We start from the raw sequence: 5848 nt of genomic DNA on the forward strand, positions 1-5848 counted from the left end.
GCAACGCTTCAGAAATCAATGTTAGCCTCGGACCATGGACGCACAACACCGAATTACTGTGCCTACTGTGGCCGCATGAAATCGAATTTATAATATCAGTTTTATAAAACCGATTTTAGCTAATTCGATATTATCCCGTAATGTAGACGTGGCCTAAGTCAGTGGCAAATATCTCACTGACTTCAATAAGATTGTGATCAGGCCCTTCTATAACAAGATAGCTTGTGAGGTCAAGTCTCTAGTTTTTGTGTCTTCCTTCTTTCTAGTAGGCAGCTGACTGCTCATTGCTAAGCAGAGCTTTTCAGCATACATTATTGCTATTAGCAGATGGTGGAAGTAAAACAAGGAGGGCTAATAGCTTAATTTCTCATCAAATAGTCTGTTTATTGACCAGAATTTTGTCTTCTCTTTTTCATTTAAAATGTTCATGTTAGTCAAATATTTTTAAATAGTCACAAGATGTTAAAATTTGACATCTGTAGCACTTTATTTTGAGGAAAAAATCAGTTATTCCTTAAAACTGATGCAAACTACATTTAAATATATGAAAAGTCTTTCCACAAGTACAAAAGAGAGCTCTCCACTCCCACACATGAAATTCATAAGTAGTTGGATGCTCCTCGAAGATTTCCACCAAAACCTTTAATGCATATGAGGTTAGGGTTAACATTTTTAAAAGTCCCTAAGACCCTTTTTCAAAAGTGAAATAGTCACTTAGAAGCCCAAATCTCACTGAAAGTCAGAAAAAGTGTAATTGCCTTTGACCTGTGAGATTTGGGGTCCTATGTGTCCACATCCATTTTGAAAATGGGTTTTAGGCTCTTAAGTCACTTACGTGCTGTGACAATTTTACCGTAGAGATAGCTGAACTATTCATTGAGAACCATTTTTCAGTTGGAATTGATCCTTTTTACTGTTTACAGTTTATCTGCAAACAGATCCGTTTTTATAAATGTATTGGTTTATTCAAAATTATTTGAGTACTATGTATAGCAGATTTCTGCCTATTGATTATATGAGAACTCTTTGAGTTATTCATTCAACTTTCAGTATTTGGAATTTCATACTACAACTGTCTGGTCACTTAAATTATATGATATTGTTTGTTTTCTGATTGAGTGATTGAGCTTTTATAAACTGTTTCTACCCAAAGCAATTATTGCTGTGAAATGAATTTTATTTTGCAATTATATAAATCTCTGTTAAGAACAAAAATGTCACTTCTTACAAACAATACTTTACTTGCCTGAATGTTTGCAAAACATGAATGGAAAAAGTAAGAAAATGTCCAAATCCAAAAACAATTCAGATTCCATGAAGATGTTTGTGAACAGTTTTCCACACTGTTTGCCCACTCTACATGAGACCATGAGTCTTGCTGAATTTCACTTTCATTACCTACTCATGCTTCCTTGTAAATGAAAATATTTGAATCTGAAAGCATCCAGTGAATTTGAGCAAAATCGCTTGCTAGTGATGTCTTATTCAGTAAGCTGAAGCATGCAGTCTGGGACAGTTTACAGCAGAGCAAGTAATATAGGACAAATGTTAGGTCAGTGTGGACGCCTGGAAATAAATTCACTGAAGGTTGCTGCTCTTCAGACTTGACTCCAGTGTCCCAGTAAAACTGTATTTGGAGCAGTACCTAAGATCATGTAACCTAACATTCCAGCTGAATGTTCTTCCTCTTTAATTCATCCTTATTACTCACTTATAGCCACCTTCATGGAGTATCTAGTCATCGTGTTAATAATTATCTTGAGGAAGAAGACGCTCACTGACTAGAGTTGAGTGAATAATCGGTTTTTCAATTTGCTGGCAAGTCTGGGGGAGGGCGGATGTTTCAGGTTGAACCAAAATGACATTTTTTTAAAAATATGTTTTGGTGAACTGAAAACTCATCATTCTTTCAAGTCAAAACAAAACGTTTTGGTAGGGGCTAAACAAAACATTCATTTTGACCTGGAAAACTTTGTTTCAGTTTTCAGGGGAAGCTTTAGTCCAGTGATCAAGGCAGTTGTCTGGGATGTGGGAAACCTGTATTCAGTTCCCCCCTCTGCTGATGTGAAGAAGGGATTTGAATTTGGGGCTCCCATATTGCAGGAAAGTGCCCAAGCCACAGGGCTCTGATTTTTTTTTTAATGGGGGTTCCTCAGACTCTCCTCTTTGAAGCTATTCCACTTTTTGTAAATAAGTCATAGAAGCTTCTGGATGCTGTGGTTGCATTAGTTTCATATGAAAGGTGGGGAAGAGCATGGTGAGAAGAGGAGGAAAGGAGATGTCAAAATGAAAGTTCTTTTCAAACCCCTTCTGGCATCTGTAGCAAGGTAATGGTGGCTATAAAGCTGAATCCACCACACTTCAGATGTTATGCCAGAAGTTACGTTGTTACTCGAGAGCCAACTGAAAACACATCTGCTTATTTAAAAATGTAGTAGAATAGCCAAGTTGGTCCCAGGATATTAGAGACAAGGTGGGTGAGGTAATATGTTTTCTTGACTAGCTTCTCTCTCATTTCAAAATGACCATTTCAGGATGCTAAATGCTGCTTCCTTCTCTCTAGCTCCACCTAATGGAGGTAGCTCAAAACATTAATCTGGCAAATACTATAAAACGGGTAGGCAATCTATTGCACCGGTGCCAAAGGCGGCACGCGAGCTGATTTTCAGTGGCACTCACAGTGCCTGGGTCCTGGCCACTGGTCCAGGGGGCTCTGCATTTTATTTAATTTTAAATGAAGCTTCTTAAACATTTTGAAAACCTTATTTACTTTACATATAACAATAGTTTAGTTATATATTATAGGCTTGTAGAAAAAGACCTTCTAAAGACATTAAAATGTGTTACTGGCACACAAAACCTTAAATCAGAGTGAATGAATGAAGACTCGGCACACCTCTTTTGAAAGGTTGCCGACCCCTGCTATAAAATGTGTGGCAGTTTATGTACATACATATTCCATGTTTTCTGAAAATAAGTTAATTCTCCTACATTAACTACATCACACATAATACTCAACATATACTTCTTCTGCAGCTTGTGGGGGGGGGTGCACATATGTGCACAAATACATATTATATGAAAACTTGAACTATGAGAAGTCATCAGTGTGGGCATGTGGCCAAAGCTTTGTTAGAGCTCTCCACTCAGGCAATACTTTAAAACTACAAGCAGAAGACATTGCAGAGAGCTAATATTTGACTTTCAGTGCTCAAATTTCATCATCATCCTTATCATTAAGTTGGTAAGAGACACCAAAAAAATAGATAAGAAACTTCTCTTTGTGGTTTAAGCAAGGAAAAGGGAATCCCTTGGATCAGGTCATTACTAGTGAATCACGAGTGAAAGGAGGAAAGCTAAAAAGAGGATAATAGGCATTACATTACATGAATCTGTTTTGTTTTTTTCATAGTGTGGCTCCATTCCGCATTTGATCGAGGGTTTGTAGATTGCTTCTTTGTCTTCAGATTCATTCTCTTTCCTTGCCATGGATCCTCTTCTCTCCCATATTCCCCCATCCCCATATCAGACAGCTCTGTTCCTTCTATTCCCTCTCTGCTACTTGTCCCTGAGACTGCCATTATTGCACCATTCATAAAACTAAGACCAATAAGTGATCTCCAACTTTAGTGCCAGTCATACTCCATCAGTCATCTGGGGGGAACAGAGAAACTGAATCAACAATATGTAACCATCATGCTCCTGCTGCACAATAAACAGAGGTGACACAGGTCTTAAGGGTGAAGGTTTAGGAGGGAGCCACATAGAAACCAGAAGGGGGAAGAGATTAGCATAATTTCATATCAGGAGAGGCTCAGTTTAGCTTTGAAACCAACTGAGGTCAAAGGAAGCAAGTTGGTCTGGGAGAGAGATTCACCATGGCTCAGAAGTCAAGCCATGAGCTGCAAAAGAAAAATTCTGGACACTTTCTGAAAACCCTGACCCAGCCCACGGAATGGTCCAGAGTGGTGAGGAAACTGAGGCAGGGAAAAAGTGTGTGGCATTTATTTTGTATAAATCTGTATATTTCTCATGCTATTAAGTAAAGAGAAATGTTATTTCAGGGTCCTGTGCAAAATCTGTATTTATGTTACACCTATTATGTGCAGTTAAAGAGTTAACCTGTGAACCCAGAGTGTCTACATGGCTGGAGTTCTGGGAGAATGTGTGTTTAAGCTGTAGGGAAGCCTGAGGGGTCATCAGTGACCCCAGTTGGACTGCCAGGGTTGCTAGACAGAGGTGCTGTACCCAGAGAGTGTGCCTAGGGGCCCCAAGCCAGGGGCAGTGCCTGGATTCTGTTCAGAGTGTGAAGGGTTAAAGTCCGCAGTGATTCAGTGTTTGGATCCCCTTACAGCGATCTGAGTGTTGAGGGGGTGCTCAAGAGGATCTGTGACACCATCTCAAAGCCATGTCTGCTATGTGATGGCAAACAGTACTAGTTTTGCATTTCTTGGATCCAAAAGGGGTAATGAAGTTTTTGAGGCTACCTACAAATTCTTTTCACAGAGCTCAGCTCTCTCATTTAGCATGTTTCCTAAACGAACTTCAGGAGATATTTAAGTGGTGTTTTTGAAAGGAATGACCAGCTGGCTTATTGTCAGTGAACACTGGCTGTCTAAGAGAAGGCCCAAATGGGCCAGATGTTTTCCATCACCACATACTCTCAAAGTGCTGTTATTACACCTGAACTGACCCCACATGTCAAGCAGTAACCATGTACTTATTTCTGTTCTAATGCACACCCCATCATGAAATAAGTCACATTCCATCTTGATGACACATCATGCTTCAGCTGCTGGTGTGGCAAGTTGTTTCTTCACTGAAGCTGAACTAAGAAATATCTCGCTTTATTAGACAATCCTATTACTGTTTTCTTGGCAGTGCCTGCAATGACACTTGTGAGACCAGGAGAGAGTGCACATCTGGAACACTGAAAATTCATTAGACAAACAGATAACAAATAAGCGTAGACTTCCACCATGTTGTGTTGTAACAGAGCACAGGGCAGTACCTGGTCATCAGCAAACAGAGGGTTAACTTCAGCCCAACTTCCCCAGCCATTGCACAGGGACCTGAGGGAAGATATTGTGGCATGATTGGAGACTGTAGGTCAATCAGGTTCCTTGTTCTGGGTCAGGAAGACTTCACAGGCAGCGAGGTGAGGGTCTAGACTGGGATTTCTCTCTTTACATTTTCTGGCAATGTAAGTCCAGTTTGGTTGGCATTATTATTCTCAACACATTGTGGCCTTAAAGAAATCAAGTGAATAACGGGTTCGTTTTCCTTTGCTTATCCATCTTGTAAATCACCCTGCCTGCTTAGGTGTGTGTATGTATATGGTAGTTACGACATTATTCTAAAATATTGTTATGGTGAAGGTTGGGTAAAACATCATTTTGTGAGTGGATGCAGTAGCCATCCTTCATTCAGAATTAATGTAAGAAGCAGCATGAGTCTTTTTTTAGAGTCATGACTCAAACAATAGGAGCCATCACCCCAAACAGAGGCCACATGGAAAGCCAGTCAGAAGATGTTATGTGGATGGAAGGGTTTTGCTGGGGACCGAATGCAAATGCAAGGGGCTGGGTATTGTTTGGAGCTGTGGGGAAGGGGGCAGAAACAAGACACAGACAGCAAGAGCAGCTCTGGTAACATGGTCCTGAAAGCAAATAGGGAGAGCTTTTTGGTCAGAGTGTTGGCTGGAAAGAGGCAAGGAAGTTTGAGCCAAGAAACTACCTCTGCTTGTTTGATTCCTATTGTGTTGAAAAAAGTAGGACTTTGTGTACGTTACTTGTAATTAAAGAGGATTGCATCAAAGAAATGCCGGATTCCATCAATTTCTCCAACT

The sequence above is a fragment of the Chelonoidis abingdonii genome, chromosome 10 (genome assembly GCF_003597395.2).
Source record: "Chelonoidis abingdonii isolate Lonesome George chromosome 10, CheloAbing_2.0, whole genome shotgun sequence".
NCBI classification, from domain to species: domain Eukaryota; kingdom Metazoa; phylum Chordata; order Testudines; family Testudinidae; genus Chelonoidis; species Chelonoidis abingdonii.